Source organism: Rhamphochromis sp. 'chilingali' (genome assembly GCF_963969265.1).
Source record: "Rhamphochromis sp. 'chilingali' genome assembly, chromosome: 17".
NCBI lineage: Eukaryota > Metazoa > Chordata > Actinopteri > Cichliformes > Cichlidae > Rhamphochromis > Rhamphochromis sp. 'chilingali'.
Genome location: NC_137944.1, coordinates 12,059,267 through 12,072,995, shown reverse-complemented (window position 1 = coordinate 12,072,995; position 13,729 = coordinate 12,059,267). Strand labels below are relative to the sequence as shown.

Here is a 13,729-nt window from a genome sequence, read left to right as displayed (position 1 = left end):
TCAACAAAGAGGCATCCAAGCCAGGGCGTTTCAGCAGAGGCTGGACCACTGCCTGTTTAAAAATTGCAGGTACATGGCCTAAAGTCAGGCTGCTGTTTATAAGCCTTTGAATATAAGGTCCAATAGTGCCCCAAACTTCTTTAAAAAAGCGAGGGGGAAGAACATCACTGGGAGAGCCAGACTTGATTTGGGTGACAATTTTACCCAGTTTAAATAGAGACACAGGTTCAAAATGGCTAAAAATTGCTAAAGGCGTAAAAATAACAGAAGGGTCATAAGAAGGGAGTAAAATATGTGCTCTAATAGATAAAATCTTCTCCACAAAGAATTTTAAAAAAGCTTCACAAGTTTCAGCAGAAGCTTCTATACAGTAGGATTGGGGAGGGTTAAGAACAGAGCTTAAAATACTAAATAAGACACGGGGCTTATGGCAGTTGTCATTAATAACACCTGCAAAATAGGCGGATTTCTGGTTCTTGACAATTTTCTGATATCTATGCCAGCTATCTCTTAAGATATCATAAGACACTTGTAGCTTGTCTTTTTCCCATTTGCGTTCTGCTTTTCTGCACTCTCTTCGAGCAGCCCGAGTGATGTCGTTCAGCCACGGCTCAGACTTCAATTTAGGCCGCCTGACCTTCAGAGGAGCATCAGTATCCAGAATGATTTGACAAGTAGATAAGAATTTTGCAGTCAGCACCTCAGTGTCGGCACAGACTGAGAGCTCTGAGTCAACATTTAAGGCCTTATTAAAGGCGGTAGAGAACTGGACGGCACTTGATGGTTTAAACATGCGAGAAGCAGTAGGAGGGCCACAGGTAGTGATATTACAAGGAAGAGAAGTTTCAAACAATACAGGCATATGATCAGAAAAGACGACATCATAAATTTGAAGATTATAAACAGGTAAACCATAAGACAAAACCAGATCCAGAGTGTGTCCATATTTATGAGTGGGACCAGTGACAGACTGCAAAACATTAAAAGCATCAAGTAGGTTTAAAAAGTCCTTTGCCAATGGTTTAGTAGGACAACACACATGAATATTCATATCACCCAAGATTAAAACCTTGTCATACTTTGGCATTATTTCAGCCAAGAACTCAGAGAAGTCATTAACAAAGTTCCTATTATATTTTGGTGGACGGTAGATCACCGCACAAAGAACAGGATGACTGCTACCAAGCTCAAACATATTCAGTTCAAAACTGGAGAAAGTGACAGGTGACAGCTGGCGACAGTGAAAAGTAGATTTATAAACTGTGGCCACTCCTCCACCTCGGCCCGTAGTCCTTGGTGAGTTAAAATACGAACAATTTGGCGGTAATAGTTCTGAGAAAGAGCTTAACTCACCGTCACTTAGCCAGGTTTCTGTCACACAGAGGAAATCCAGATTATGAGAGGTGAAGAAATCCTTCAAAATGAACGTTTTATTTGCTAGCGACCTAGCGTTAACAAGGGCAAACCTGGTAGGGTCCGTCAGACCGGTGACAGCCATCCAGGGAACCTGTTTCAGTTGCCGAAGATTCCGCGGATTCGCTCCACCGCAGCGAAGATGAGGTAAGAGAAGGCGGGGATGCTGGATCTCTTCAGCCAAGCCGACAACAGGTACCAGCCAGGTGCCAGTAGGTTCCAGGAAGCGACAGGAGACAAAACGCCAGTGCAGAGGTCTGAATTCAGTCAGAGTGCATTCGGAAACTAATCTGTTACTGCCAGATGAAAGAGCCAAATATGATTTCAGTTTCACGAGTAGCCCGCTGCGTTTTCCCCGACGTTTAAAGCGCTTCCTCTTATGAGATGTGGTAGGGGTGTAATCCAGGTGATGCGGTACTCCAGATGGTAGCGGAGGTGGAAAAAAGTCCTGTCCATCAGCGTTAGTCCTTCCCAAATTCTCTGTGGCAAGTCGAATATTTAACAGAGCTTCACGATCGTAGGTCAATAGAGAGTCAGCGTTGTTCAATAAAAGTGACAAAAACAGTAGAAACACGCAGAGCAAAAGTGGATCCGACAACCGTGGACGGCGAGCCATGCACACCGGCGCCATCTTACACAACACAATCTAAGCTTTACATCACTTCCACTTTCCCACACTGTCAAGCTGACTGTGACATCACAGGTGTAGTCCAATCAGCTTTCTGCTGGTCTTCTTCGGGAAAATCAGACTTCATTCTGCGTACTTTAAATCTTCCTGTGCATTTGTCATTCTTCCTTGCAGTTGCCTTCCTGCAGCCCACCTCCTCCCCATCACTGCATCTCATCACTAAGGCTCCATTTAAGCCTCCATCTTAATCTCCACCTCCAGTGTCTAGACTCCAGGGGGTCCTGCCCTAATCCCTATTACCACTCGGATTCTGTTCTGATGTGCTGGGCCATCAGGGTCTAACCGCCAAATACCTCAAATTGAATTCTGTACATCAATAAATAATGTTGTCAGTCTAACCAAACCTGATCTTTAATCATTCACAAACTATCACAAGCCTTTCATAATTTAACACTGTTTCAGTTTTTTCAAATTATATTAGTGGCCGCTGTCTTGTTGCAACATTCAGAAAAAACAGAATTCTCAAAACTAAACCACAGCTCATCTTCGAGCAAGACATGAAACATTACTCTGAACAAGGCTTTGTTCACAACCTGTTCCACTTTGATTGGGAAAGAATTGATCGCATAGCTGATATGAGATCAGAGGTGCACAAATCCCTCATACCTTTAGATACTAGAAATTCAGCAGGCTCTGATGATTTGGAGTCTCTCTTTTTAAAACTACCAGATGATAGTACTGCTTCTCCAGTTACTTATCTTTTTAATCTTTCTCTCGATACCAATGAAATTACAACCATATGGAAATGTGTTTTTCCTCATCCTCTGTTAAAAGGCCCCCCTCCAAATTATCTACTCTTGTTAACATCATAGAAACCCTTGTTATTGAACAACCGAAAGAGCTCCCTGTTTGTATTTACGATTTTAATTGACTTTTTGTCAGGAAAAAATACAGAACAGCTACTTTTATCGATTCAGTAGACATCAAACAAAACTGTATTGCCATTCTTTTTACTCTAGCCAAGGAATTTGACATAGTGGATCATCAATTTTTAAAGCAAAGGCTTGTTAGTGCAGCAGGATGGTCCAAAAAACAGAAAAGGAGTCCCCCAGGGATTATTTCTAGGACCACTATAAAGTACTTTGTTTTTACATAAAACAATCTCGATCATAATACCATTACAGCAAACTTTCATTTTTATGCATATTTTATGGTGACATACTGCTCTGTACCTACACGTAACTCTGTTCTCTATCAGCTATAATCAGCTTTTAATACCATACAATGCCTGTGTAACTGAAGACTTGTTTTGAATACCGACAAAACTAAACCACTGGAGCTCTCAAAGGCATAATCAAAATCTGCTTAGGAACTAATATTTATTTATTTTACACCTCACATCTAGCAAGTCATGAGAAAACTTCAGTTGAGACTTTGTTTTTACTTTAGAATCAAGCCTTGTTTCCACCTTAATGTCTGTGCTGAATGATGATTATTTATATCCATGTGTCGTCTCAACTCTTTTATATACCAGATTCTGGCTTTGATGGAACACTGAGATTTATTACGAACCTTTAATCCCAAAAGGTTGATTCTGTTCATCAGGACGTAGCGTTTTCAGTCTGAGAAACACTTTGTCACTCATCCAAGTGACTTCTTCAGTCTCAGTCTCTCTTTATAAGAGTGAGCTGACTGCAGGTTTCCCCAGACTAAAGAAGTTACTTGGATGAGTGACAAAACGTTTATTCCACTGAAAACGCTACATCCAGATGAACAGAATCAACCTTTTGGGATTTACATACCTGGATTATTAAGCATGCATCAAGACACGAACATTAAAGCTCTTACCCACCACTGTACATGGCTTGCTCGAGTCTGTCATTGGATAGACATAACAATTAATATATTCTTATCTATAAAACTGCTCTTGATCTGCTGCTATCTGGGGAAAATGGTTCAGCGGTGATATCTCGAGGGTAGCCAAGGCAGCTTCTGACTGCCTGTCTACCTGCTGGGAGTGTTTGTTGCCTCATAGAGGCAACATTTGGTGCATCAGCCTTTCACTGAGTAACTCTGAGTAAGTCCAACTGACTACAGCTACATTGATTTTCTTCGTTTGTTAAATAGATTAATGACATTTACCTAGTTACAGCAAAGCATATCTCGATGTTTCACTCTAGTGAAAATTAGGCTCTTTTAAAGGTTATATACTATATCTGAAATTCTCACTGTTTTCATGTTTTACTCTTGGGTGTTAAATCATGTATCTGACTATTAGTTTGCATACTTCAAACATACACTTAAAAAAATGCAGCCAACAACTACCTCGCCTCTGTCAGTGCGCCCCAGGGTGGCTGTGGCTACAATGTAGCTTGCCATCACCAGTGTGTGAATGTGTGTGTGAATGGGTGGATGACTGGATGTGTAAAGCGCTTTGGGGTCCTTAGGGACTAGTAAAGCGCTATACAAATACAGGCCATTTACCATTTACCATAAAAAGATACTGTGACAATTACCTCCCACATTATGTATCAACATCATCATCTTGATCTTGAGGGTTTGCCATCTTTTTTTTCTGAAAAATTTTGCATTAAATGTACAATGACCAATGGCATCCGATCTGAAATAATTCTATTTAATGTACTTCATATTTGTCTAACATACAATACAATGGGGAGTGTGAGTAACTTCCTGTTGACGCTGGTGAATATTATGAAAAAAGGATTTCATCTGTACAGAGAATTGCTTTGTCTCATTGTTCACTGTTTATTTTTTCTGGTACAGGTAATTCTAACACAGAAACCAGGCATGCTGCTTTTGTTCGGCATCTCTATTTTAAAACATATGTTTGAATTGAATGTTTTGTACTGCAACCTTGGTGTAGTTGAAACGCGCATATTTGCGCTTCTGGGTCATGCAGTGGCATGAATTGAAGCATTGTCAGAGTACTGCAGTTTGTTTGCTGACAGAAGCCTGTGATACTGTTCCTACAGCACCATGCAATATTTTTTGATGAATATATTATTGCTGTTTATGTGTGTGAGTGAGAGTGAGTCACCCACACAGTAATATCCAAGCCTTAGATCTCTGAATTAATAAATTTACATTTAAAAAAATCAAAACAAAGTTCTCCAGGAATCAAAAGAAGACATACCCCGAATCGTCACATAGGGAGAAGTCTGGGTCCAGGCAGCTGCTCTGTCAGGCTCCTGCTCCACAATAAAGTGATCCATGGGGAGAGAGCTGGACTTTGGTGGAGCAGCAGTCTTTTTCGAATTGATTTGGCTAAGTGGCCATTTATTGTAATTAGCTAATGAATAGACTGGTTAAATGGGACAGACGCAGGGTTGTTTGACTTAATCCAGTTTGGAAAAGAGTTTACTGGAGAGCAGTTCCCCTGTTGCAATGAATCAAACAATGTGCTTCATTGGTTTTCTGTTATAGAGATACATAGTGCTCACTTTGTCTTAAAATCTGCATTCATAAATCTAGATTTGCAATAGCCTAGAAGCTACAGCTGTTTGCCCAAAGCAGCCAAAAGGTTTGATTAAGAGAGATTTTTTCCCATTAACACGCCTATACTGCGGGCAACTAGCATTTACTGTAAAAAAAAAAAAGGCTAAGCCAACGTAAACAGATTTCATTATCTATTTACATTCATTACATTACATTATCTGGAATTACCCATCATAACTGCAGAGTACAAGCACTCTTTAAATGATCATATCTCAGTTACTGTTTGTTCTTGAGAAAAAGAAGTGGTTCAAGTGGTTTCGGAGAAGAATAGATGAGCTTTATGGGGATATCACAGTAGCACAAAGCATTCATATTCAACACATTCACATGGCACTGCCCTCCGAACGCACAGAGAAAAATTAGCTCTGCCTAGATTTGACCATATGCGTGTCTCTTTACTTTAACTCCTCTACCATTTTGGGCTAGACAGAAAATTAAAATGGTTTCTGAAGGATGAGAATTGTTTTACAGCCAAAGTAGCAGGTATGATGCTCGGGTGATAAAGGGTTAATGGAAAATGCAAAAGGCATGACAGTCTTCAGAGACCCAAATGTTACAATGGCCAATGACATATTTACAGCCTGACACAAAAATGGCTTATTTGGGCTCTATGTCAACACATTTTATATTGTTGGCCATGTAGACTCCACTTTGATCCTAAGTGGACCAATACACTTCATATTCAGTTTAATTTATATAGCAGTAAATCACAACTATCACCTCTAGAGCCAAACAGTGTAAGAACTGCAACATTAATACTGGCAATATCTTAATGTAATATATAAAAAAGATGGATAAAACAGGTACGTTGTGTCATTTTTTTAGTCTAAAATGTATGCGCTCCTGTTCCAAAGCCAAGCAGTGGAACGGGCTGATTCGGGCCCCCAAACCATATGTTTGTCTGCTATAGCTAATTTCTCTCTGTAAAATCTTTCAGAGCAGGAAGTGTGAGAATTTGTTATTAATTGAGCTTTTTGGGTTTGGTTGCACATTAACGTTAACATGGCCGTTTTAATTCATAACTGTGCCAACATGAACAGCTATCTGCTGTTGACCTCTCAGCCATGTTTGGTTGGTTTTGGAGCATTTTCAGTGGAGTGACATGTGAAATGGCTAGCTGTGAAGTACAGCCCATCCAAGAAGTTGGTGCTCCAGTTTTGGTGAGTGAAATTCTGAATTTTTTATTAGCTTGTTACTGAACACTAATTAGCAGGTGTCTGTATCTGTGGGCTGTAGCAGTAAATAAGATTATAAATTATAATCTTATATTTGACTCAAAAAATAATAAATGGCAGCTGTGAAAATAGCTACAAGCCACTGGGTGACATCAAAGTGGCTACATCTATCTCATAGATGCATTTTAAGATAGCAGCTCTAAGCTGTCAGGTTTAGCACCAAACACCTTGACTGGGGGTTGAGGCTGTTGGTCTGGAAATATAACAGGAAGCTGTCATGTAGCAGAGGCTGCTTGAAAAAGGTTTAAAAACACAGCAGGTGTAAAACCCAGACAGGCCTCTGTTACTGTTAGCATGAGCATTTAGCTAGCTTTTCTCTTTAGGCTGACAGAAGGTATGTGACATCAGAAGCTGGCAACATCTTGCGTGATTTCTTTCAGAAACTGATATTCAGATAACTGAGATCATTTAACGCAAGCCAGACTTTTGAGTTCACCACTACTTGCTACTGTAAGCAAACAGCCAAGAAAACAAAGGTTTGGCAGGGTTTGGGATGAATGATAAAGGGACAACATTTATCCTGTGAAAAATCTCCTTCATTAAAACCAGCAGAGCTTCAAAGCTATTTATTAAATTGAAACGTAACACTCAGCTAACATATTTTAATTAGAGGAAATGTTAATATGGCTTAATTTTTCTGATGACAATGTTTGAATTTCCATTTGTATTCGTGGTTAAGACAAAGCACAATTAGGCATTAGTGTAGCAAAGGGCTTCATGAAAGGGAAAGGGAAAAGAAAGGTGAAAATACCAAAGAGAGAGAGAGACGGAGAAGCAAAAGTGGAGTGGAAATGCAGACTTAGCAGAGCAGATGGTTTCAGCGTTTTTTGCCCGGGGCGCTCCAAACTCCCAGAAATGACTACAAGGAAAAAGAGAGAGACAGGGAGCGATGATGAGCAGGGACACTAACTACACATCTGCCCTTCCCTTCCTCCAGTGCTTCAGAAGGGCAGAGGGAGTAGACAGAATACTGGAGGAGTTTTGACAAGCATCAACAACACTGTGCCGCAGTGTTCACGGCAATCACAGTGGACACATGGCATCCATCATCCCACGATACGTTTAACTAACGCTCTTTGCAGAAAGACGTGATCTGCAACTATCGGTCGCGCTTATGTGTGTTTTGTAGGTGAGGCTGAGTGCTTACAGGAGCATTTTAAATAGGAAATGCAGCAGAGTTTCAGCTTGAGGACCCGTTTGACAGCCAGTAAACTCGGTATCACTTCACCTAAGAAATACAGTGTGGACAAACACAGACACACCTATGCACTGGCTGGCTAAGTGAACGGTGAATGATAGATGAGAGTGGGGCTTTGCGGTGTTGCCATCTGTTCAGACAGGAGATAGAAAGAGTTGAGAGCTTGCAGTTCGTTGAGCTTTAAGCCCATCGCAGCATCCAGCTCATCTACTGTATACGCTCCACTGATACCTGGTGTGTGTGTCTGTGTGTGTCTGTGTGTGTGGACCGGAGCCTACTGTAGAGAAGACTGATTGCGTCTTGCTCTGTAGTACTCTTGCTTGATATGGTAATCATTTACAGTATGGTAATATCTGGCAGCATTAGTCCATCATCTCTATGCAGAAGTTGATCTAAAGTCAATTCACTCTGTTTCTTTCTCATTGAAAATCGCTCACCATCGTACTGCCGCACAATCAATTTTCTCAGACTCTCCCTGGCCTCCTCGTCTACATGTGCATCCTAACTCCCTCTCCGTCTCCATTACACGCCTGCCATTCTCTCTCTTTACACACCAATGGCCCCTTTTAGACGCAATTGCTATCAATCGATCGTCTCATTTCACCTCTGAGTGCAGCGCAGGTGAGAGGGAATGGTGGGATTTCGGTCAGGTGTCTCTGTCTGAAAGGGACAGAATTAAAGAAGGGGGAGGGGGTTGCTTATAAGAGTGAAAAGTGTGATGAAAGTGCTTTGTGAAAAGCGAAGAGTACGATTTTTTTATTTGGCTCTGAATTGTCCGACGTGTCTGGATCCCCTCGCAGAGATGACTCACGCAATATGACATGATGACACAGTGTGAACAGCCACAGTAAGACCAGCCAGTGAACAATATGACACACAGGCGCAGATGCATAGAAAAACAGCCTCGCGAAGTCAAATACAGCAAAACGCAACGCTCCATTCACTGCTGCAGTGTTTGTGGGTGTGATGCAATCACTCCATTCGTCACTCCCCCCCCCCCAACGCTGATGAATGGAAGGTTATCGGAGGCATGTAATACCCGAAAGCCAGCAGACAGCTTTGCCCTTTACAGCAGAGTATCGTAGCTAATTAGAGACTATGAGTATGTCACTGGACTTCAGTGCGTGTCTGTGGCCATCCAGCCGTGGCTGCATGAGCCTCTTAAACACAGGAGTGCTTTCGTTCCACTCACCCTTTCAGTGGGACCTTTGAGATCTGATCCTAGGTTTTACTGTGAGGCCAGGCTGCCACACAGGGCCTGAGAAATCAAAGCTTTATGTTTTGAAAGACGATATTTATTTGTGTGTGTATTTTCTAATCCTGCTATACCACTCTAACTGACACAAAGACATTTTTGCCCATTTACTTCAGAGTTTATATCAGCTGCATAGCTGTAAAGCTCAATCAAACTGCTTTTCAAGGAATCACTAGGAATTGGCAGATACTTGAATAGTTTTCTCAACAACCAACTGACTGTTCAGCTTCTTATACTGTTGCAACCACCTGTCAAGCTTTCCCTTCGCAAATGGCTTGTAGCCAGTGTGAGTGTGTGATATCAGTCACACGTTGACAGCTGAAAATCTGCAGTCATCTTTGACACATTGAGACCTTAATTTTTAGCGGATGAGTCAGATTGCTAGTTAAACTTGCAGCTGTAACTAGCATATTTTATTGCATCATCTAGTTAAAAACTGGCATGAGTTAGTTTTCACAACCTGACTAATATTTTTAAAAGAAGAATCTTATAATATTCCTGCTCCTTTATTTACATGGGGTCACTATAACAGGTTACTCCGTATGTTAGGTTTACCAGAATTTTACACTAGATGCCCTTCCTGACACGACCCCAAAGGGATATGTGTCTCCTCCCATGATCATTCTGGCACTGGTTCATGTTTTTGCAGCTGTTGGATGTGTAAAACGCTGCATTATGGATTACTATACAATACTACAGAGAGAGCGAGGGACACAGGGAGACAGTACGACAACCTGGACACAAAAGGAAAAGACCAAATAATTAAGCAAGCAAAAGAAACTAGATAACTAGATAATTAAACTAGGAAGCACAGAAGGAAATAACACTAAACATCAAAGAACTAGGCATAGAAGAACAAAAGTATAATCACAAATAAATCCAGATATAAATAAAGATGCAATATAATATAGTCCAAAAAAACCCCAAACACTGGTAGCAGACCCAAGTCCCTAAATAATACAGAGAAACCCCAACAATCAGACAACCTCCCTGCGTAAGCGATTTGGTGATAGTGGGAAGGAAAAACTCCCTTTTAACAAGAAGAAACCTCTGGCAGAACCAGGATTAGTGAGGGGCAGCTACCAGTTGGGGGTCGTGGCAGATGCACGTTTAGTGAACTGGTGATTCGTAATTGACTGCGGGTGTGAAAGCAAAATAGACAAAACAACTAAAGGTCAAGTGCTTTATATGAGTGTGTATGAAACAGAGAGGTGTTGCTTTGAGTGATCAGTGAAACTATGAAAGCGGTATTTATCAGTGTCACCCCACCTATATAGTTTAGCGGGTTACAGTTCAGGCAGGCCACAAAGTCAAGTTTAGTTACAACCCTGGCAGGTTAGTTGAATGCCCACCCACATCAAACAGTGGGTTAAAAGTACACTTCTGTCCCTCTAATCTCATAAAAGACACACACAATTTCAGCTTGCCGTACATCCCTGCAACCCACCCTCATCACAACACAAACATTTCATTTTGAGGCAGACTTAATCAGTTGTCTCGTTAATTTATTTTGACTTTAAGTTCATCGACTGAAATATATGTTCAATTTTTCAAGCTGCAGGCTTTATCAACCATAAAACAGTCTCAGGTGGTGCCGGCTAGGCTGTAAAATCCACCAAATCCAGACATGCTACATTAGGCAAACGACTACAGCATGTGCTACTCATGAACACAACCTTTAACCTGAACAAATTAATGCTGCTAATGATGCATAAGCCTTTTAGTATTTGCTCTTTTTAATTTTTTTTTAAATATTTTTTTTGCTCTTGGAGTCAGAATGTGCGCACTTCTCTGTAATTCCATTTACATCACCTAACTTATATATTAATCGCTTGAAATCCCCGCTGTGTATTACGGGAGGCTGCATATTCGTTACCAAGCCTAATTCAAGGTTGAACAGATGAAAGTACACATGCACAGCACTTTAAACTTGAAAGTGCACCAATACAAAACCCCGTAACACATTCAAAGTGTTGGAATGTACTTTGTGCTGCGCCCAATTTCACTGGAAGTGCATTCTCTATTTCAGCTTCACCTTTATTGAGTGATATGAGAGCTTTTCCAGCTTTGAGAGTCTCTAGGCTCAAAACAAAAGAATCTCTTGCGGCTACATCATTGCATGCTGTTGTGCAGAGGTTCCAGCCAAACATCTTTTTGTCTTTTGACTGTGCTTCAATATGCTGTAAACACAGGAAACTTTTTGGAGAGATGAAGGCACTAGACTAAACACTAAATGATATAAACAGTTCAGAGTTGAATCATTTTGAGGTGAACTTCTTTTAAAGACTGGGCTTAATTGATCCCATTATGCCAGGATTGTATCTAGGCATACAGACATAACTTGAAGCGACAGCCAGGGGCACCTCAAGTCGAGAACCATCTCATTGGATTCCAGTTCATCGTGTCTGATAGCATTCACAGTTTCCAGCAAATGCTTCCTGGCTAAATGGTAACAATTCCCCTGGAAACAGTGTGATACCACACCCCCAAGCGAGGACTTTGGATGGCATCGTCTCGTTACTTCTCGAGGTAAACAGACCGAGACTGCGGGATATGCTTACCAAAAGTGAGGCAGGTTCTCATCCCGTCGTCCTCCTGCTCTTTAAAGGCTACTGCTGGGAAATTTTGTGTGAAGCCATTTCATCAGGAGCAACTTTGTCTCAGCTTGAAACTTGCACTTGTGAAGTACAGTACAGGAAATCGCTGATGCCAAGCTAGGAAAAAAAATCAAGATAAAAGGCTGCAGACAAGGGCAAGGGAGGGGGGACGGAGTTCACAATCTGGTGAGTCCACAGCGAGCTCTGATCTCAGGCATCAGCTTTTATGGGTATAGATTTAAGAGATGGGACTAATTAGATGAATGGCGCTCACGCTTGCTGCACTTTAATTCTTCTAGTTCTTTTAGTTCTAATCTTCTAGTTTATTTCAAAAGTGATTTCATGAACCTGTTCTCTGTCTGCAAAATCATATATGCTCAGGCTGACTGCATGCCATAAGCATATTTAACGGATTGGATTTTTTAAGAGTCAAGTTTACACACTCTGTTGGCACTCTGCCCATAACCTCAGGCCAGCAGAGAAGAGAAAGAAGCAGAAAGTGAAGAGAAGGTTAGCCCAAAGTGTGCAAGACAGAAATGTGGAGAAGTTTCATTTCTTTTTCTTTCTTTTTTTTATACTACTGTCTGGGAAATTGTGTAAGGCGGTACATGCTGTTTTTCTAATCCTCTGCTAACAGCTCACTCTTTCCTCTTCACTAGCTGGTAATAATTTGTTCCTCCTTCATTTAACCTCCATCTTCTGATAAGTGATGAACATCAGAGGCGCGCTGAGTTTAGGCAGTTTCTCTCGCTCTCTTTAGCTCTCCAGCTCTCCTCTCGTGTTTTCCCCAAAAAATGAAAAAAAGAAATCAAAAATAACTGAGCTGCAGGCTTTGCTGTTGTGAAGGACAGCAGGGAAATGTAACTCTATTCTAAGTTACGCTCCTGCTGCTAGCGCACTGCATAGCAAATTATGCTTTGTGCAGCTTGTGGAGCTCGCCTCCGATTCAATGAATTAATAAAACTACAAGAACAAAAGGATGCTCTCTTTGCAGCAGGCCTGAAATTATGAGCTCATACTTTATAATCAGCGCTACAGCTTCAGTCCGTGCATTCTGTATCTGTTTTGGCTGCATTCATGACTGTGCATATGGATATATGCTTGTGTCAAGGGTTCCCACCCATATCCTCGTGCAAAATATATGTCACTTAGTGTTGTGAGTAGACTAGAAGCGAGTGTGTGGGGACGGGTAGTTGTGCAAGGCGGCGTCTTGTGTGAAACTCTTTTATAGTAAACGATTGGGGGGAAAACACGGACATTTTGGAAGTGAACAGCTCTGTAGAAGTTTGACCAGCGAATAAGAAATGCATGAATTTAAAAGAAGCAGCGACATGCTCCCATGAACACTGCAGGGTCTGGATGGAGATCAGGTCTGACAGCTTTCTCTGGCCAAACATACATATTGCATTTGTTTATGTTTTTTGGGGGTGAAATTCTAATTCGTGTCCCAAACAGATTTTAAGCGGAACTAAAAACAGACTTTCATGAGCAGTGACTTAAAAACGTAACTGCACAGATACACACAAATACACAAGTGGTGACATGTCAGGCCAACATGAATCGCTGTGAAAATATTGGCCTTCGGCATGTTTATACAGACTGTCAAGTATGAAAAATTGATTAGCAAAATGCCACGTGCTATCATATTGGAAATATGAGGCGTTTCAGCGTGTGATTGAAGATGAAATGAGTCCGAGGCGCGGGCGACACACGCGTGGCGAGGGAATGAGAAATGCTTTTTTGTGTATGTGTGGCGCGGCGTCTTCGAGTGTGAATGCTTCCCAGTGTGTCAGCACTTTGTTCCCGTGGAGCTGCTGACAGTGTGTGGATGTTCTTGCTCTGTTTAATGAGCAGATCTCGGGATTAACACGGGAAGATAACGAGAAA

General features: G+C 41.3%; 1 protein-coding gene across 2 annotated transcripts in view; it reads left to right on the top strand.

Annotated features, from left to right (window-relative positions):
- The window catches only part of dlgap3 (discs, large homolog-associated protein 3), a 180,125-nt gene that overhangs the window by 67,658 nt on the left and 98,738 nt on the right, over positions 1-13,729 (top strand). Inside the window, exon 1 of one of the 2 annotated variants that reach the window (XM_080863071.1) lies at positions 11,977-12,028. The exons of the other annotated variant lie outside the window; for it this stretch is intronic. The gene's annotated coding sequence lies outside the window, so the exon portion shown is untranslated. Of the gene's footprint in view, positions 1-11,976; positions 12,029-13,729 lie in introns of those variants that run through there. 2 annotated transcript variants of the gene reach the window in all.